Genomic DNA, 21,158 nt, shown 5'->3' with positions numbered 1-21,158 from the left:
GTATGTCTAATGTTCTTGCTGCCTAGGAAAATTGTCATGGAAATTTTATGTCAAATGTTCTTGCTGCCTAGGAAAATTGTCATGTAATTTGTATGTCTAATGTTCTTGCTGCCTAGGAAAATTGTCATGTAATTTGTATGTCTAATGTTCTTGCTGCCTAGGAAAACTGTTATGGAATTGTTATGTCTAATGTTCTAGCTGCCTAGGAAAGTTGTCATGGAATTTTTGTGTCTAATGTTCTTGCTGCATAGGAAAGTTGTCATGGAATTTTTGTGCATAATGTGCACATAAAATTTGTATACACTCATAACAAAAATACACTTAAAGTATGAGATAGGGGTGATTCCCTTTAGAATTTTATCCAAACTGCCTTTTTGTTTCATCCTAATTAGAATATGGGACAAAGAGCTATACCAAATGACCCCTTTTGGTCTTAAGTGTGATTGGGACCTGGAGAATCTTGGGAATTACTCGACCAGTCTTCTAAAATAATACAGAATATCTCTTATATAGGATTGCAAGGTTGTTTTCTTTCTTGCTTACTATCTATGCCTCCAAAAACAGTCCAGTGTTGCTACGAACAATACGTGAATCTGTACGTAGTAATACAGTTTGGCAGAACTTCTGAAATTGGCCAGTACCGGATAATTACATGGCAGATAGATAGAACACACTGTTACAAAAACTTACATGAATTTAAAAGCTACTATTCATGTGTATAGTCTTTACTTATACACTGAATATTATATTAATATAAAATCAGCTCTTAAATGTACATGATTATCTTTATTTCATTGAAGTTACCGTAGACATTCTATTTATTTTGAGAATTATTACATATTTGGTTTACAGCTCTTTATTTCAGTACACCATAAAAAGACCTCACATTTCGATGCAACCTTATGCAGTCTACGATGGAGAATCTACATGATCATATAAAAAATCATACCGCATATTATGATTTCATTTCATTAGTGTCACTCATCATATTGACATACATTTTTCATTAGTAGTACTCCTTACGTTGTCGGAGGAGGTTATTCTTACTTCATCAATGCAGGATTGTTTTCAAGATAACCAGTACAGGTAACATTTAATATTAAGGTTTTAAAAATTAACAAGGGCATAATAATAATAATAATAATAATAATAATAATAATAATAATTTCGCTATAAAAATGAGACCTGCAACACAAACACTACCGAAGTTACCATTGCATTCTTTGTAAATGCAGTCATTGATTGAGTTCGTGTCCCATTTAAACTGTTATTTGTTGGAGATACCGCATTACAGCTTTGGCTTTTCTTCATCACTTACCAATTTCGGCGGTTGATGCGTTACTTTTGGTAATCTTTTATGCGACAGGAAATTAAACCATAAAACGGTTTATAAACAAATAACTATCAAAATGTATACAATGTTTATAAGCGGCTACTTAACACGGTCCATGCCATGTTTGGAATCAAACGCGAGACCACTTGGGTGCAAAGTGAGCTGCAATACTAATGCGTAATCAAATCTAAAAGTAGTTTTGATACAACGGCTTGGTGCAAATCAGTAAATAGTCAGAGTATTTTCACTAGTGTCATAACTTCATGGTCTTAAACAAAGTAACTGAAAAGAGAGAAACCCAACAAGTTTATTTTAATAAATATAATTAAAACCTATAATTCATTTCTCTAAAAACCATAGTGAAAAATTAAAAAAAACGTACAGTAGCGTGAATGAATTGTAAATAGTTCGAAAAGGTCTATCACAAATCCAAAAGTATCGAGGATTCCAAGTAAGTTCCATTAGGATTCGGAATGAACTACACTCAGTTAGTACTTAATTCTAAAGTCTGAGCAAGTTTTGTAGATGTCACTTTACATTTACGATCACAGATATTGTTGCCTGGACTTTACATGGAAATTGTATTGCCTGGACTTTGTATAGAGATGTTATTGCCAAGACTTTACATGGAGATTGTATTGCCTGGACTTTGTATAGAGATGTCATTGCCAAGACTGTACATGGAGATTGTATTGCCTGGACTTTGTATAGAGATGTTATTGCCAAGACTTTACATGGAGATTGTATTGCCTGGACTTTGCATAGAGATGTTATTGCCAAGACTTTACATGGAGATTGTATTGCCTGGACTTTGTATAGAGATGTTATTGCCAAGACTTTACATGGAGATTGTATTGCCTGGACTTTGTACAGAGATGTTATTGCCAAGATTTTACATGGAGATTGTATTGCCTGGACTTTGTACAGAGATGTTATTGCCAAGACTGTACATGGAGATTGTATTGCCTGGACTTTTTATGGAGATTTTCGTGTCCTGGGCCCAAATAATGTATTATATCAGTTTTAATAACTGCATTGCAATCCTTTCAAGACACCAAAAATAAATAGGCGATCAAATTGTGCAAATACAAGTCTTTGACATTACATAAGCCACCTTTACAGTTAGGCTATCCATGTAGTATATCAAAGCAAATGTAAGCAAACAGAATATTATCAATTTTGGAACATTTTATGTTCCTGCTATCCATTTTATATTGATTTTTTTTTGATGGTGTCCATTTGGATTGATAGATATTATTGTTAGTCACGATTTTGAATTGATAGTTTTGGTTTTTGCTGGATTACATTTTGCATTGATAGTTTTTTGTTACTGGTATCCTTTTTGCACGTATAGTTTATGTTACTGTGTCCATTTTCGTTTGACAGATTTTGTTGTTGGATACATCTTTCGATGATAAGTTGCTTAATTATACAGTTTCAATTCAGTTATTTTATATAGTTTGTGTATATACTTCTTTCGAGCGGACAAATTTTCTCATGAAATTTACGATTTATCTGAAAGTAGAAAAACAAAATCCTCTTCAAACTAAGCACAATTTCACAAATAACGACTCGATCCAATTCTCAAATCACGCACGAATCACTCTGCGCTGATTCATAAAATGCCGGACATACAAATCACGCACGAATCACTCTGCGCTGATTTGTAAAATGCCGGACATAACACGATTCCTGATCTGCACATTAGGATGGATATTCCAGAACAGTCGCAGTTCTACACATCACAGAGAAGAGTAAACAAGCCTATATAAATGTAACATGTTAGGAGAGGAACTTCAAACGAGATCTGTAATCCACGAAATCTGTCATTATTATAGAGATAACGGCTGTGATCACCATTGAATAACATTAATATTATGCAATTATTTGAATAACTGAATTGTGCCTTGTTTAATAATGTCCTTAACAGACTCACTTGTATGTTTATAATTTTATTTTATCTGGCTCAAAATAATGTGTCAAGTTGTTGTTTGTACAGAAATATTGTTTACAAACTTTTGTAAATTATGATAATGTTATTGTGTGAAAGGCAATATTGTAATTTGAAATTAGGATCTAAATGTTCTGCTTTTAAATTGTATGCCAGATGTATGAATATTTCTTTCTGATTTAGTTTCTACACAGGTTAAAATGAAAATCACCTTTTGTAATAAATTTACTTCTAACCTGTACAAATGCAACATTAATTACTTTCATGTTCTAATATAATTCATTACTGAGAAAGTAGTCTTTGTCGCAGAAAGAAACTGAGTGGGTTTTTTGGACTAAATGAATAAGACAAACACAATGTGAGAAAGATCGAAATTTATGAAATGAACTAATAAAGAAAAATATGTAAAAATACAATGATTCTCTCACGCTCTCAACATAAGATTGACTCAAATCACTCTACACAACATTCACACATTGAAAATAAACCAAAAAATTAAATCAATATGAAGTACAGATCCAAGAAACCTCACGGACTGCAGATACGCTTCAAACAGTATTTCACACTACAAGAGAGATTCACATAATCTCGAATATGAACTCCTATCAAGATTCAAAATAATCTTATGAACACAAATAAGATTCAAAATAATCTTATGAACACAACTAAGATTCAAAATAATCTTATGAACACAACGAATATTAAAATAAATCTTATGAATATAAAAATGCAATTGGAACAACAATTGAACCAAACGTAAGCTTCTAGACCCATTGTACAGTCGCACGATTCCTTGGGTTGGCCCACACTCTTATCGGCCGCTCGCACCCTTCATGGATCCACCACATGTACAGTCATTCGTATACACACGTTGAGACAGGATACAGCACCCTTTTCAATTTGCTACGTCTACGTCCGTGGCACAGACATACGTACATACATACGTATCGACAGGGGGCCCAGAGTGGCCGAGTGGTCTAAAGCGCTCTCCGTTATGGCTCACTGCCATCTCACCTCTGTCTGCGTGGGTTTGAGTCCAGGATTCGGCCAATGTGGGTATGTGAGAAAGCTTGCCAGTAGCTTCTCGTGGGTCGGTGGTTATTCTCGGGGTTTTCCCTGGTTCTTCCTCCACCATTAATACTGGCCGCCATGCATAGCCTATCGTGTGCTGAAAAAGGCGTTAAACCCCACAACAACAACAACAACAACGTATCGACAGCACGCAGCCTTAAACACTCTGGAAACTCCAGGCAGTTCTAAACAACTTTAAACAGCTTCCGAGCTCTAGTCGTATTCACAGTCAGTCACAATTATAATCATGGCCACAATCAGCTACAATAAAACCAAATTGGTCATAATAATAGTTTCTGTATAATCTCTAGATATATGATAATACTTTAACCTCTAACAGTGACTTGTTATTCAAAGTTCAAATCTGCATTTTAATAAATGCATTATTATGCGATAAGATATTACAAACGGAATAAGCTTCGCATATCAAATGAAATGTAAATTTAACACTTACTCCTATGGCTGGAGAACAATGGAGAGCGTACACTCCTTGACGTGATCCAAAACGAACAGTTTCTGTTTTAAAAATTGATCTTACTTAAATCCATAGGAGAGTGAGCAAAAGTCAGGGTAAAATACCCGTGTACATCATGTTATTAATGTTCTTTCGTCACAAATAATTTCTAGCTAGGTACAGGTTAATACAGTCGCTTACCTGGAAAAACACGTAATCACCCTATAAATAGTCAAATAGTTCTAAGGCAAAACCAAGTTATTTCTTTGCCTAATTATGTGACAGTCTTGACACGAAAATCCCAAACGCAAATGAAACAATGACCGGAGTCAAACCAATATTCACATGTTTACAGCGTAGATATATACAGGGATGTCAAAGCAATATTCACATGTTTACAGCGTAGATATAAACAGGGATGTCAAATCAATATTCACATGTTTACAGCGTAGATATATACAGGGGTGTCAAAGCAATATGCACATGGTTACAGCGTAGATATATACAGGGATGTCAAAGCAATATTCACATGTTTACAGCGTAGATATATACAGAAATGACAAAGCAATATTTACATGTTTACAGCATAGATATATACAGGAATGTCAAACCAAAATTCGCATGTTAACTGCGTAGATATATACAGGGATGTCAAATCGATATTCACATGTTTACAGCGTAGATATATACAGGGATGTCAAACCAATATTCACAAGTTTACAATATACAGGGATGTCAAACCGATATGCACATGTTTACAGCGTAGATATATACAGGGATGTCAAACCAATATTCACATGTTTACAATATACAGGGATGTCAAACCAAAATTCACATGTTTACAGCGTAGCTATATACAGGGATGTCAAACCAATATTCACATGTTTACAGCGTAGATATATACAGCGATGTCAAACCAATATTCACATGTTTACAGCGTAGATATATACAGGGATGTCAAACTCTAATCGTATAAATAATTATGAAGTTTAATCTATTGGATCGTGTAACACCTCGTGATAAATTCACTTCGTTATTATTTGTGATGTATATTAAGCATTTCATATACAAAAATCATAAATACGCTACGGTCTTTAGAACTGTTTTATTTTCATAATTTTATTTTTTATTCCACAAGAATTTTGGATGAAACAAAGAAATGGATATAGAGATGTTGTCATAGCTTTGTTTACAGTCAAATCCGTTTGCAAGAATTACAAATACCACTCGGTTCATATCAGCTATTTTTAATAATAAGTATAAATATTTCAAATCCTTCCAAGCACATTGATTCTAGATGCAGACTGACTGACCACTGATAAAAATAAATTTATATTCGACGGAAATCAGCATGACCGACTAGATTTGATGCCCACATGTTGCCACGTTCCATGTACCTCGTCAAAATCCAGTGAGTGTAGATTATATCTTCAGATTTGTAATGCACACCAGTCCAGCTTGTAGTGGAATTTGAGTTACCACTGATATCGTTATTCCAAGCAACCGAAAAACCAAAGATAATGTCCTGATGTTCAGCGCCGGTCATTGTATATCTGCCAGAGAGCTGATAAAAGTCCTTTGCTTCGCCTACGGCACTTCTATATTTGCCCAACAGGTTTCCATTTCCGCAAGACATTTCTATAACAGAGCCCAGTTCATTCTTCCATGTTCCAGTTATACCACAGGGATCTCAAGAATCTCCCTCATTCTGGCCGAGATCTATGATGATAATAACAATAATAATAATAATAATAATAATAATACTCGTGTCTTCCTGTTCTACGAGAAGATCAGTCTGTACACATATCCATTTGCAATTCAGTTAAACTTAATAATAATAATAATAATAATAGCATTAAAATATATGTAAACTATTGGGAATCAGAGGACAAAGAACATTGCAGGGATGTGTTGGGATCTCTTGGGCCGGGCCTGCCTGTGGAGACAGCAGCGTCATACCTATTGTTGACAGAATGCATATTTTGCTGAAGATGAAATAGCATGCATCGGAGCTGAATCTGGTTTCCAATGTTTCTTGATAGGTGCAGGTCAATAGGATTATGCGTTTTAATTTATACTAACTTTGAATATGACATTTAAAAAATCGCAAAACGGAGCAAGGTGGTAATTTGTTTGTACTAGGGATGAAAATAAACGAAAAAGTATTTGTATGCATTTAATATGTACATGCAAAATACAGATTTTCCAGATTTTCACAAAAGTATTAAAAATTAAAAGATATAATTACATTAAGTGGCCTTTAAAGTTCTTTTTAAAGAATATATATTAAACATATATTGCATAGAAATCGGACAGGAAAGAAAGTTTCGTGCTAATTTAGGTATAATGACACTATATTTCTCCAGACATTTTATATTCTGAATGCAAACATTAAATGTGACATAAATTGTAACAACTTATCAAAATATGATTACCATAGACAGTAGTAACATTGATTCTCTCTCTCTCTCTCCCTCTCTCTCGTTTGTTTTGTTTTTTTTATGACTGAACAACATGTCCGTTTTTAAATAAACGTTGGTGACTTAGAGGAGGTTAACTCAAATGTGCCAAACGCCCCTCCAATCCTACTGACTGGTTATTTGTACGGAAAACTGAAAGACTGTTTAAACAAAAAGTAAAATAACGATATGTAAATATAGAATTAAACGGAATTTTATACATATATGTCTATCTATCTATCTATCTATCTATCTATACAGAGAGAGAGAGAGAGGCGGCTAAAAGAATCATAATGCGATATATGCATGATTAAAGTTCACTAGCACTATAACAATTGAGCATACTTCTCTTCACCCCTCAACCATCTCGATATTTAGGGGGCAGGGTCCAGTTTTTATGTACAAATTTAATGCCGCAATCAGTGACCTAGTATAAAAAATCATAAAAAATCAAATACACAAGTGAGGTCAAAAAGGTCCATATTTTTAGATACCTATATTAAAACAAAGCATAATAATAGTATTCACTTGACCAGAGAAGTCAATGGCAGTTCACAGCAGAAGAGGATCATGCACCCCAACCCCTATTTTATACCTGCATTTTTCACATCCAAATGCCATTTTTGACAGCATATGGTGCTCACAGTGTAAACGCAAGCCCTTTCCCTGGATGAAAATTTGGAAAAACATTGTCTGCTAAATAGTTTGATGCAATTCAGAATAGTTGTCATCCAAGCCGTTTTTGAGATACTCTAGTTGCCTTGAACCCACGTGTTTACTGCTATGGGAGGCTAGCTCTTCTTCCTAGCCAACTATTGGTATTTCACTATCAACATACTGCAGAGCAACTATGGAAGGTGTACATGACTGACATCAATTTCAAGAACAACACCAGCCCAAAACACCTAGTTCACAAATATATCCATATCTATCAATACTAAACAATAATAGCTGAAAAAGTCACACCATAGCCTTAAGTTAAGAAATTTGCCAGGCGCCAATTTACGAAACTGGACCCTGCCACCTTAGATAGTTACCTCTGTAGCAGAGATACATAAACACTTATGCCAAGTCGGCGGTTGATTCGCAGCTCAAGTTACGCATTTGACCTCAATGCTAATCGAACACTGACAGGCAGTCAGTAAACAAACCAACCCGTTTTCAAGCCTAACTCAAATCAAATGTAAACCACATTATATATTTAGCTCATGTGCGAGTTTTTAAATGATAGGCCATTGATAATTAGACTAATTGGTGTCAACATACGAAACTATCCAGTTTCACCAAATGTATGATTTATCTGTAAATTGCTACGCAGGCATACATCTGCTGCACATTGTAGTCTCGCATAAATAACAGAAATTGTTCCGAATTAATAAAAATTGCTTCTTACAACTCAGCCTTTTAATGCCCCTTAACATGATCAGTGATAAGGGAGTTGTTTTCAAACACAACAAATATTAGTTGAGATGGCCTCTAAGGCAGGATCAGTCTGAGATGGCCTCTAAGGTGCACATCTGGGCAATACACTTCTTTTTAAACGACCTGACCAGATTAACATTCCATACGCTAGTACCAATTATAACTAACCCATCACTCCGATGACCTAGTTTGCCACGATTGCTGGAGGTTGCGGGTTCGAACCCTGACAAAGTCATACCAAAAACTTATAAAAAATGGTACTGAAAGCTGCCTCGCTAGGTGCTCAGCATTAAGAGTTTAGTGTTATGACTGTTATGACTGGTCGGCCTGGTGTCAGGATAATAATATTGATGCATGTCTGTGGCATGATTATCCAGTTCTAGACATCAATGAAAACTGTCACATTGCAGACATCGTAGCGATATGACTGATAATGTTTTAAATATCCAAATCACACACACACACGCGCGCGCGCACACACACAATAACAATAACCACGCCGAAACTTATCTGTAGCTATTTGTTAGGGTCTTTGGATAAGTGACGCGACACTAGCCTATATTAACACAAAACAAATCGGGTTCAACTGCAAGACACCGATTCACGTCAACCATCATACATTACCGATTCAGATCGACCATCACGCATTACCGATTCAGATCGACCATCACACATTACCGATTCAGATCAACCATCACATATTACCGATTCAAACCATCACACATTACTGTTTCAGACTGACCATCACACATTACTGATTAAGATCGAGCATCACACATTACCGATGCTGATCAGGGTCTATGTTGTTTATTCTCCTTATTAGACCTAACAAGCTGCATAGACTCCTATGCATACGCATTATGTAAGGATCTATGACATTTGAATGTCGATCCGCCTTGTAAGACAGTATCCACGGTACTTCTATTTTAAGATTTCAATAAAACATCATAACCAGAGCAACAACATCAGCAAAATGACTAACAGCAATTATCATCTTAATAAAGTAAACAATAAAAATGACTGACAGCAATTATCATCGTAATAAAGTAAACAATACAAATGACTGACAGCAATTATCATCTCCCGATCACGAAGAACAATAAAGATACATTTCCCAACTTTGAATATTTACGAAACATTTCTTACAGGCGTCGTGGTGTGTAGGGACTAGTTGGTTTAATGGGTCCGAGACGTGTTACACTATGTACAAGAATGATTACATTACATAACTTAAACATTCCAAGCACATAATTTTACACCATAATCATATGTTCGTGTCTCCGTTAAAATGAATTTTATGCTTTTTGAAAAATATACCTGCTTGGCATGTTGTGATGAAATCCATTACAAATTATACCAACAAAAAAAAATGTAGCTTCAAAATACTTACTACTTATTGCTGTAATGTACTTGAGGATAAGTATTATAAAAATCTGGACACCACATCTGATCATCGTTGGTCTAAGTTAGAAAAGAGAGAAAATAATGATAAAATAAAAAGGGACAACCTGTGATGCATTTAGAACACATTTTGGTGACAAACCGACAATACAGTTTTACAATATGTAATTCATTTAACTAAAATGATGTTCATTTCAAGTTAATACAATTAAATACAATGTATTTGTAAGTAACTTGACGTGAGAGTGACGTCTAATGTTTCAACATGTCCAGGCATCGTCGAGTTGTCCGGCAGTCTACCAACCTCACACATATCCTTGGCCTCATTCTCGATACTCTCATGGCGCGAACGGCAGGCAAGAAGCAGCTGCGATTGAAGATTGCTACACATTTTAAAAAGAACACAAAAACGACCCTATCAAACTATAGTCAACTAACTCATGGATGGATTGAATATTTTCTACAAACATTCTTTAATGAAAACCAAGCAAGATCTATGAGAGGTCGGTCTACCGTCTGTGCTGTTTTGCTTTTGACAATTTTTTAAAAATGTAAATGATAAAATATAAATGTAAATTTAGCTTACAGACTTTTTAAAATGGCCTTCTAACTTCGAACCATGAATTTAAAGACCAAGCGAACAATGAGCCACGTTTGATAAAGACGTCATCGCACCCCTGCCATTTCTTACTGTACAATGAGCCACGTTTGATAAAGACGTCATCGCACCCCTGCCATTTCTTACTGTACGATGAGCCACGTTTGATAAAGACGTCATCGCACCCCTGCCATTTCTTACTGTACAATGAGCCACGTTTGATAAAGACGTCATCGCACCCCTGCCATTTCTTACTGTACAATGAGCCACGTTTGATAAAGACGTCATCGCACCCCTGCCATTTCTTACTGTACAATGAGCCACGTTTGATAAAGACGTCATCCCACCCCTGCCACTTTTTACTGTATTACATTCCTTTAGATCCGTACTGTCCGGGTTTTGCTTCACACATCAACATCAATATATAATCTACTGATACACGTTGAGTTTTCAAATGTCATGCGTTTATTTCAATCGCTAAAATGAATTTTAATACACTGTATAGTTATTTCATTGCACATACGATATCGGTAGCTGTTGCTCTCAACTGGTATGTTCTGACACAATTAATGATATAGTAGTTAAACAATACTGAACATTAAATAAAGAATACTAAATTGTGGTTGTATATGCCAAGTCAATTTACTACTTTTTCAAATATATTGTTCATTCAAACTTGTGGATTAATTTAAATTAATCCTGGCCAAAACCCGTCTTATTTGATGTATGCATGCCAAATGCCAATCAACAACTTGACTGTACAATATCAGAACTACTGCACAAAGCAGAATTACCAGTGAAACACTATGTATATACACCAGATACTGCAGAGTATTGGAACCCACACCTCAGCAATTTTGGGATGTATACACTAAATCAACATCGAATCCAGTCTCAATTATGTCCAGTCAGCGCCATTTTATGTGATGACTAATGGTTGACGTTGCTTCGAACAAAACAGAGCAATATTTTATCATGCTCATGACACACAGAGGTATATGTGCAAACACACACACACACACACACACACACACACGGTATAAGACTCGAGTACCCTCAAAGTTTATAAGGTGACATCAGGGTGTAATAACAATAAGGAGGGGAAGGTAGAAACGAGAGAGAGAGAGAATATACATATTCCAGTGATGCACTTTCAAACAAAGGGGTGACTCCGTTGTTTTTCAGTTTAGCTGGCATATTCACTCTTTCATAGGTTCGGTATTGGGAACATGGTATTATAGCGAACTACAAAACTACACAGACATTTACCATGACCCTGTGTTGGGAGTATATTAATATAGTGAACAGTAGAAAACTACTAAAATCAGAGGCGTAGCTATGATATTTTGCGCCCGGGGACGAACTATACAATTGGCGCCCCAGCCCCCTCCCCGTTTAATCACATTTTTGAATATTACCCTTGTTTACTTATTATAATGTAACGTTGTAAGCCTTTTTTTTTTGTGCCCCAGCCCCCTCCCCGTTTAATCACATTTTTGAATATTACCCTTGTTTACTTATTATAATGTAACGTTGTAAGCCTCATTTTGGCGCCCCTGTACCTTGGCGCCCGGGGACATATGTACCCCCCCCCGCCCCCCCCCCCCCCAGCTACGCCTCTGACTAAAATAAGTAAATCTAATATAATACCGCAGAGGAGTGAAAGTGCTTACTAACCTTTCTTTCCGCTCCTCGTTCGCCAGGCAAATCGTAAGCAAGGTAGCTTGTCTGAGATTAAGCAAATATTGTGGTTAGTCTGTGACCATACAAACTAAGGAACCCGAAGTGAGATTTAATTGGCCAGTTCATTTCCTGGAATACACACACACACTATGATCAGTGCCTGATCGGAATAATCTAGGACCAAAGCTTCCACCCCCACCCACTATATTTGGAATCGGCCCTATCGCGTATTATTTAAATGCACTGGGTGCAATGGCACAAACAGCTGGAATAAAGGGAAACACTACACGGCATCATGATGTTGTATATGTGTTGATAGGTGCTCTAAGCTCCCATATGGAGCGAGATCAATATATATCCAATTTAAAACCATATGCCCAATTCGCAATGTGAAAAAACAAACATGTATATGGTAAAGATTGATTATGTTTAATTAATTCAAAACTCAAGTCAGATTGGGCGTGATATGTTTGAGGCTTAGATTCTTCGTATTCTAACATGTTTCAGATAATAGGTCAAACAGCGATACTCTTGAGGAATCTTCGGGGTCAATAAAGTGAAGTATAACAATCGTCTGACACGTGTATAATCATTATAAATGATTTAGTAAATAATTACATGAGCGTAAAATAGAGAATAATTACATGAGCATACACGGTAAAATATAACATACATTTATTTTCTGGTCCATACTGGCAGTCTGAAGACTTTTAGAACACACCAGTTACTTATTTATAGAGACACTGTGGTATCCCATATAATCTAACCAACCAGTTACATATTGAGAGATACACTGTGCGTATCCCATATAATCCAACCAAATTTAAATATCTATTTAAATACAATAAAAGAGGTAGATATGTCGAAAGAAAATTACGGCTTACATTCATCCACTAAACCAAAATAAAAAATAAAAGATGGGGAAATAAATTTTAATATATGAATAATAAAAAATATAATACTAATCGTCTTTATATTATCATGTACACGATAACAAGCAATCGTTGGTTTCATATTTGATTTTTACACAGAACGTTGCTTGCACAAAATGACTTTTATTACTTATATTGAAATCACTGGAAATATTTAGTGTTAATTTTTGTGGCTTGTTCTTGGGGCGATATTTTTTGGAAGGAATTGTAAGTGGATAAAGACGTTACTTGTACGGATATTCATAACCATCTCTTTATAACTTTATCATATGGAATAGTACTATTTTGAACATCAGACTCGTTAACAGATGTCCCATATATACAGGAAAAGAGTACTTCTACATTTAATCACTTTACCGAAGTACGGCTTCCTATGATTTAGTGGATATAATGTTGGATTTATGTTCATAAAGATGGACGTTCGAATCTTACTTTGGTACCTTAATATTTCCTTCTGATGAATTTATATTAGTTTTGCGTTTGTGGAAACCGACAAGAAAGTAAATGTTGTTCGTGAAGTTTGTTAAAAACATTTATGACAGTTGAACATGTGCATGGCATATCATCTTTCCAAGGTCTTGGTTGTTGGGCATGAACTTGTGTTATTGTGATATCGTAATTGCAACCCATTATACGAGTTACACATACTAAATATACGGTCACATGATGTGCTTGACTTCTAGTTGCTAGTAATATGGTGTAACTTGTAATTATTAATATGTTGGCTTAATTTGCCTTGTAATAAGGACATTTGAAATTCACAATACTATCTTCTGTATGATACTAAATCACGAGCCCTACGTCGTAACATACAATACTATCTTCTGTATGATACTAAATCACGAGCCCTACGTCGTAGCATACAATACTATCTTCTGTATGATACTAAATCACGAGCCCTACTTCGTAACATACAATACTATCTTCTGTATGATACTAAATCACGAACCCTACGTCGTAACATACAATACTATCTTCTGTATGATACTAAATCACGAGCCCTACGTCGTAACATACAATACTATCTTCTGTATGATACTAAATCACGAGCCCTACGTCGTTTCGTAAATAGGTCGGAGATAGTATTCTTGAGCTGTTTACAAAGAGCGTACTTAAACACTCGTTCACTTCACCGATACGATATGGTTTTACTAGATAAAGTGAGAATTTGTATTTGTAAAGATGTAGGTTCGAGTCTCGCTGGAGTATCCCAATTTTTCTTTATGATACAATACAATTCTTGTTTTGCATCTTTTGTAACAACCAAGCCTAATAACAGTTTGCTGGTTGGGAAAATTTGCATATAGCTGCATGACAAATTCAACGTGCCTAGCAGTGCGATCTCGTCCAATTCGAGTCCTTGCCTTAGTCTTTTCTCACTCTGCAGGTGCCAGCACGTGACCGTGTGGGTTAGAGCTCTAGTGCACTTGAGTTAGCCGACATGTATAGTTAACTTGGGTTAGTTTCCGCTCCTGGTTAGAGCGAATTGTAACGTTCCAGCTTGTTAGACTTTTAGTGTTGTCATCAATATACCCAAACTTAATCAAAACGTTTGATCATTATTTTCGAAACACGCACGCGGACACAAATGCGTACAAGATGACAGAGAATGACGAGAACGTGGAAAACATCATGATACAAACATTAATTCTATTTGTCTCTCACATTCAAGTTGCATTTCGTTCTTGTTCTATGTTCGCTATTTAAAATTATAATTTAGCTGCTCTTGTACACCTATGATCAATAACTTGCAAGTCACTGCGCATGCGCGAAATGTATACCTGGCTGTCGTAAGAATTGCATGCTTATTAAGCCGAGTAAACACGTAAAGTTTCTTGTCTTAAATTTAAATGTGCATAGTTGTGCACGATTTGTTTACGACATTTAGACAGTAGTCTGAACAATTGAGGGAAAAGATGGTCTAAAGCGTTCTCCGTCACGGATCACTGCCATCTCACCTCTGTCTGCGTGGGTTGGAGTCTCGGGCTCGGCCAATGTGCATGTGTGAGAAAGCTTGCCGGTAGCTTCTCGTGGGTCGGTGGATCTTTCCGGGGTTTTCCCGGGTTGTTCCTCCACCATTAATACTGGCCGCTATATATAGCCTGTCTTGTGCTGAAAAATGGCGCTAAACCCTATAACAACAACAACAAATCTCTATCTCTCTCTCTCTCCGACTCTCTTTGTGTTGATCTGTTAATAAGACAGTCTACTGGCATATGTTGAAAGACAGCGTTGCATATCATTGGTGAAAATGCAGTACCTTCGCTTCTCACGCTTATTCGACCTGTGCGAGCGAGCGAGAGAGAGAGAGAGTTGTTGTTGTTGTTATTGTTGTTGAAGGGTTTAACGCCATTGTTCAGCACAAGATATGCTCTACATGGAATTACATCACAATTAATACTTCCGGTTCAGTACCCACGAATGTAGTTCTAGTCTATTTTTAGAACATTTTTTCCTCTCTCATTTTGGTGGTGATAGAAGAGTTTTATTTATGCATTTTTGGTAGGGATTTAAAGGTAACTGTTCATTCTTGATAATATGAGCTCAGGATGTTGTTGTCTGTGTGTATTTCGGCGACAGTGCACAGTGAGTAATAAGGCCTTGGTGATTATCCGGAAGTGAAATATGTGTTCTGTTTACATGCTGCTATGTTGACAGTCCATCATTTAAAAAAGAGCAGGTCAACCTTTGACAAGAACTTCATCGTGAAGCAATCTTTGAAGTTAGTTTAGATTAACATATGATTTGTATTGATTGTCACACAGTGGAAAGGTCAATACTGAGAAACAAATGTAGAGAACATATAGTAAAAGTAATTGTTTCCTATGTCCACATGGCGGCCAATATTAATGGTGGAGGAAGAACCCGGGAAAACCCAGGAAAGAACCACCGACCCACGAGAAGCTACTGGCCAGCTTTCCCACATACCCACATTGGTTGAATTCGAGACTCGAATCTACGCAGACAGAGGTGAGATGACAGTTTTCCTTAACGAAGAGCGCCTTAGACCACCCGGCCGAGAGAGAGAGAGAGAGAGAGAGAGAATGAATTTAATATTAATGACCACCAAAGCAATATACGTACACGTAAAGCAGCAGAGGGCGAAAAACCTCTAATTGGTTCACTCGTATTTCGCCAAATTAAACCTTCCTGGAAAAAAAAAGCGATATCCAGTGTAAGACAACCCTTTCAAAGACAAATTGGCTTACCCATCCTATAGCTGATAGGTTTCTATAATCGAGATACATCGAAGAAAAATATGCGATCACGTCGGTGTCAAGTTGAGAGTTCGCCCTCTCTGAAGCTATTATCCAAAAATTGTATCAAGACCGACTCGGTATCGTTCTCGAGGATCGTGTAAGTTTATTGTTATAAATCCATGCGGGGATAACTGAACCTGACTAAATAAATTTCTTAACTTAATTTTGTCCGTATCACCGCTACACCAAGTCTGATGAATATTTCGTAACGTGTGAGTATCAACTTCGTTAAACACAGCAAGAATATTACAATTATCCCTATCAATTTTGGTATTTGTGTATACTGCTGGGTTACATAAATCACATCGGTGTTTTTTGCCTGCCTCTGGAAAACATCCTAGCTGGATTTGATTGTTTATCAAGCATTACATCATCTTACACGACTAAATTGCTAATATCATCAATACTTTGCTCTTCATCGTTATCAGTGATAAACTCGATAACATCATCGCCGTTTTCATTTAACGATTTTGCATTTTCATTAAAATCCTTTAGTACATCATAGCACCGCTGGTCATCTACAGACGGAACTACCAAATACAACTTATCCCACCTGAGCCATCTCATTATAAAATTAAGTAACGGTTGCGGTTTGCCACTTCCAGATGGTCCAATTATGATCATACGGACAGAATTTGGTAGCGCTGAAAGATGCTTGACTGGTTCTTGTTTGCTTGTCGCGGAAAAATCAATTACATTCATGATATATACAAAAAGAATATGGATTTTTATTGGGTGAAATGCAGGGCGCGTACCCCAACAGGTGATCCAACAACTATTACAACAAAAAATAACAGATCAGTGGTTACGGGTAAGTGTGAACGATGTGTTACAAACAAATTTTAATTTATTCCCGCACAGTCGCGTTTTAAAAAACCGAGGAGGTGATATTGCAGCAAAATTAACAAAATTACCAGGGACCCCGTGGGCTAAATACTCAGGAGAAAAACACCTCCCAGGATATAATTACTGTGGCCCTGGGACCCGACTTGATATCAGACTTGACAACCAAGACCAACCAAAACAAGGTGAGTATAAAATAAACGCTATTGATAAAGCGTGTCATGCTCATGATGTAGCTTATAAAAGTAAAGATCTACAGCATAGACACATAGCAGATGTAAAATTATTTCACGCGCTAAATTCCATTGCGAATAAATCCTTCAAGGAATCATTGGCTAATTGCTTAGTAAGATCCGCGATGAAAGGTAACTTAGCGCTAGGCGCTGGTAATTAATTATAATGGAATCAGTTTATTATTCCCCAAGAGGATACTGGAAAGGTAACTCAGCAATTAGTAAACTCGCTGAAGCAGCAAAAGTCACACGTGTTACTATTAAAAAATGGTTATCCCGACAACCAATATGGCAAATTAATCTACCGCCAGCTAAACAAATTCACTTTGCACATTTTGATATTGGAGTTCCTAATGAAGTTCATCAAGCTGATATATTATTTCTACCACATGATACCGTTAAAATCCAAAGACGTCAAATAACATACAAGTACGCGCTAACTGTCGTTAATGTTGCAATCAGATACAAAGAAGCAGAACTGTTGTCAACAAATACAGCAACTGAAGTAGCTTCTGCGTTTAAACGAATTTATCAACGTGGACCCTTGCAATGGCCACAGCTGTTACAAGTTGATCCTGGCAAAGAATTTCAGGGTGCAGTATCGTCGTTGATGAAGTAACACAACGTCACCATCAGACGAGGACTTACTGCAATTCATCGTCATCAGGCAATTGTTGAACGATTTAATCGAACACTTGCTGAGCGGTTATTGGGATATCAATACGCGAAGGAATTCATTCAAGACAAGAGATCTCATGAATGGGCTGCAAGATTACCAAATGTGATAACCGCGTTAAATAATGAAATTACTCGAACAACCAACACGAAACCCATTAGCGCAGTCATAAAAAACATATACCCGGACAACGACGTGATTTTTCAACACAACTAGTGCTGGGCACTGACACTGCTTGATATTTATATGAGCCCGGTGAACTTGAAGGTGGTAAAAAAAAGAGCGACTGATCCTATATGGAGCATCACGACACACAATATATCTAACATAACAAGATCTACTGGTCGACCAGCAATCTGCAGACTGTATTCAACTGTTCCTCAACGTGGATTTGCACGTGAACAATTGCGAGTAATTCCCGAAGACACACAATTACCACTGCGATCGCGTAACTAGCACCCCTACGTCGATTACACTCAAGACATGTCAGCATCAAATTTTTGCGTGTATGACCGCGGCTGTTATCTTTTCTGTCCACGGTAAATTGTCTCGGATCATTACTCGAGTACTGCCACATCATTATACAATTACAGCTCAGTAGTGAAGGGGGGCACTTTACGTACAATGGGAATTAGCATTACAGACACGCCCCCCCCTCCCCCCCCGGGTTAGATTACGTACAATGGAAATTTAACATGGCGAAAAATCGTGGGTCAGATTACGTACAAGGGGAATTAACATGGCGATAAATCGTGGGTCACTCTACGTACAAGGGGAATTAACATGGCGATAAATCGTGGGTCACTCTACGTACAAGGGGAATTTAACATGGGGAATAGAGTTTGGGCTTGTTTAGGGACAAGGGGAATGGAACATGGGATTTTTTATCTTTTTTTTAAAAAAAAAATTTTTAAAAAAGGGGTAGGCAATTCAAAGACTATCTCTTTTCGAGAAATATGGCTGGCCCTGAAAAGGGCCTTTGGGTTTATGTTAATATTAATATTAACATAGATGGCATCTGTCACATCTTCTTCTTCTTCTTAAACTCCTTCTAACTGCCGGTCCATACACAAGTACCCTCTTGAGACATCCTTGTCTTTCTATATAAACTCTCCTCATCCATAGACTTGTATCTGTCCTATCAACAACAGTCCACTTGGACCGGACATACATGAGCATGTCCGTCCTGAACATCATTGTTGACACAAGGGTTGAAGATTGAACGTCGGTCCACATCTTGAGGCTCCGAGAAACAGGTGAATCAATGCAGTGAACGGCGCTTATTTATAGGCAGAGGTAGGATTGAAACGGATTGAGTTCATTCACCAATCCGAACACGCGTTACAAAATTCAGCCAGCCGCATCCAATCCAAAGAGAGCAGTCTGTGACGTCACGTAGTCAATATAGATTTGCTAGCGCTTGTGTGCAGTCAATCTATGCGACAGTGATTCAACATGACGGAAACTCAGAAAACGATCCATTGGGGTGCACCAGCAGGGGAGACTGCCCAAGGGAACCCGGACTTACTTTCAGAAGAGGTGAATTGGGATTTTGTGGATTTTCTCTCTTCGCAAGAATTTGTTCCGGAACCTGCGTTACCTTCTTCATTACCGCAAGTGGAGAATTTTAGACAGAGACAGAAAGAAGAATTGGAGAAATTTATACAACGACAAAAGGAAGCGGAACAAGCTTTTCTCCTACAGCAACAGCAAGAAGAAGAGGTAAGAAAAAAACAACAGCAGCAACAGCAAGAAGAAGTAGCAGCAAAGAAACAAGAGGGTGAAAATCAAACGGTCACGGTACTGTTGGACATTTTAGCGGAGTTAAGAAGTCTGAAACAAATGTATCAGACTTCTTTATTACGACCGAAGAGAATACGACCTTCCCGAGCTAAACACGTCAACCCTGTGACTAAGCCTACCGTACCACCCTTAGTGATTTCAACTCAATCATCATCAACATTACGTAGTCCAGAAGTAGGCCTTGGCCGTGGCAAAGGCTTAAGGCAGTTAAAGTTGATTGCTTAAACTCACCCCTACACCATAAAGAAAAAAGGCCCTTTTCAGGGCCACCCACATTTCTCGAAAATAAATACAATTTCAATTTGCCAATAACTCCAAGAAAAAAATGAAAAAAATAACCCACCCATTTTACCCTTATAGTACGTGTCTGTGTATGAGTGCGTGAGTGTAGCTTCTTATTTTGAAATCAAAATTCAAAGACACTTACCTTATATCATTCATTTATTCTTTTCTCCATTTTTTTACAATCCAATTCACAATTTACAACACAACACTTTAATTAAAAGTTCATTCACTTCTTCTGTCTCCTTGTTTAGTCTCTCTGTTTTTTGAATTTTTTCACCGTCACACTCTTTTCCTCTTCTTCCTCCTCCTCGCTTTCTTCCCTTCTTCTTTTTTTCTCCTGTTTCTTTTTCTTCACCTGTCTTCTTTCTTCCTCATAAGAATCCCTCTCTTCCTCTGAAGAATCCCTCTCTTCTTCTGAAGAATCCCTCTTTTCTTCTGACTCCTCTTGTTTCTTTTTTGGACAATCTGGAGACCAATGTCCTTTTTCTTTACAATAATAACAGGTATCTTGACTTTTGTCTTTTTTAGCCCCTGTTTTTGTTCTTTTTTGACGGTCTGGACACTCTGAAGACCAATGCCCTTTCTTCTGACAGATATAGCAAGTATCTTGACTTTTATCTCTAAAGGAAGGAGAATAGTCCGTAGGCTGGTCTGAAGAGAATTTTCTAATGACCCCTCGCAAAGCTCTGACGAAACGTTCCATCTGGTTAGTCTCTTCCATCGTTGTGCTGGGCTTGAGAGTGAAATGAATAGT

At 37.1% G+C, this 21,158-nt stretch overlaps 1 long non-coding RNA gene across 1 annotated transcript; it reads right to left on the bottom strand.

Annotated features, from left to right (window-relative positions):
- Positions 1-5,907: 5,907 nt before the first annotated feature.
- LOC149790767 (uncharacterized) lies at positions 5,908-12,493 on the bottom strand. The gene is made up of 3 exons (XR_016423644.1): positions 12,367-12,493; positions 10,081-10,151; positions 5,908-6,528 (listed from the first exon to the last, which is right to left on the bottom strand). It is a non-coding gene; the product is annotated as an uncharacterized LOC149790767 (long non-coding RNA).
- Positions 12,494-21,158: the final 8,665 nt, after the last annotated feature.

This window comes from Sinohyriopsis cumingii, chromosome 10 (assembly GCF_028554795.1).
Source record: "Sinohyriopsis cumingii isolate HCF-2022 chromosome 10, ASM2855479v2, whole genome shotgun sequence".
Taxonomy (NCBI): domain Eukaryota; kingdom Metazoa; phylum Mollusca; class Bivalvia; order Unionida; family Unionidae; genus Sinohyriopsis; species Sinohyriopsis cumingii.
This window is presented reverse-complemented; position numbering and strand designations above follow the sequence as displayed.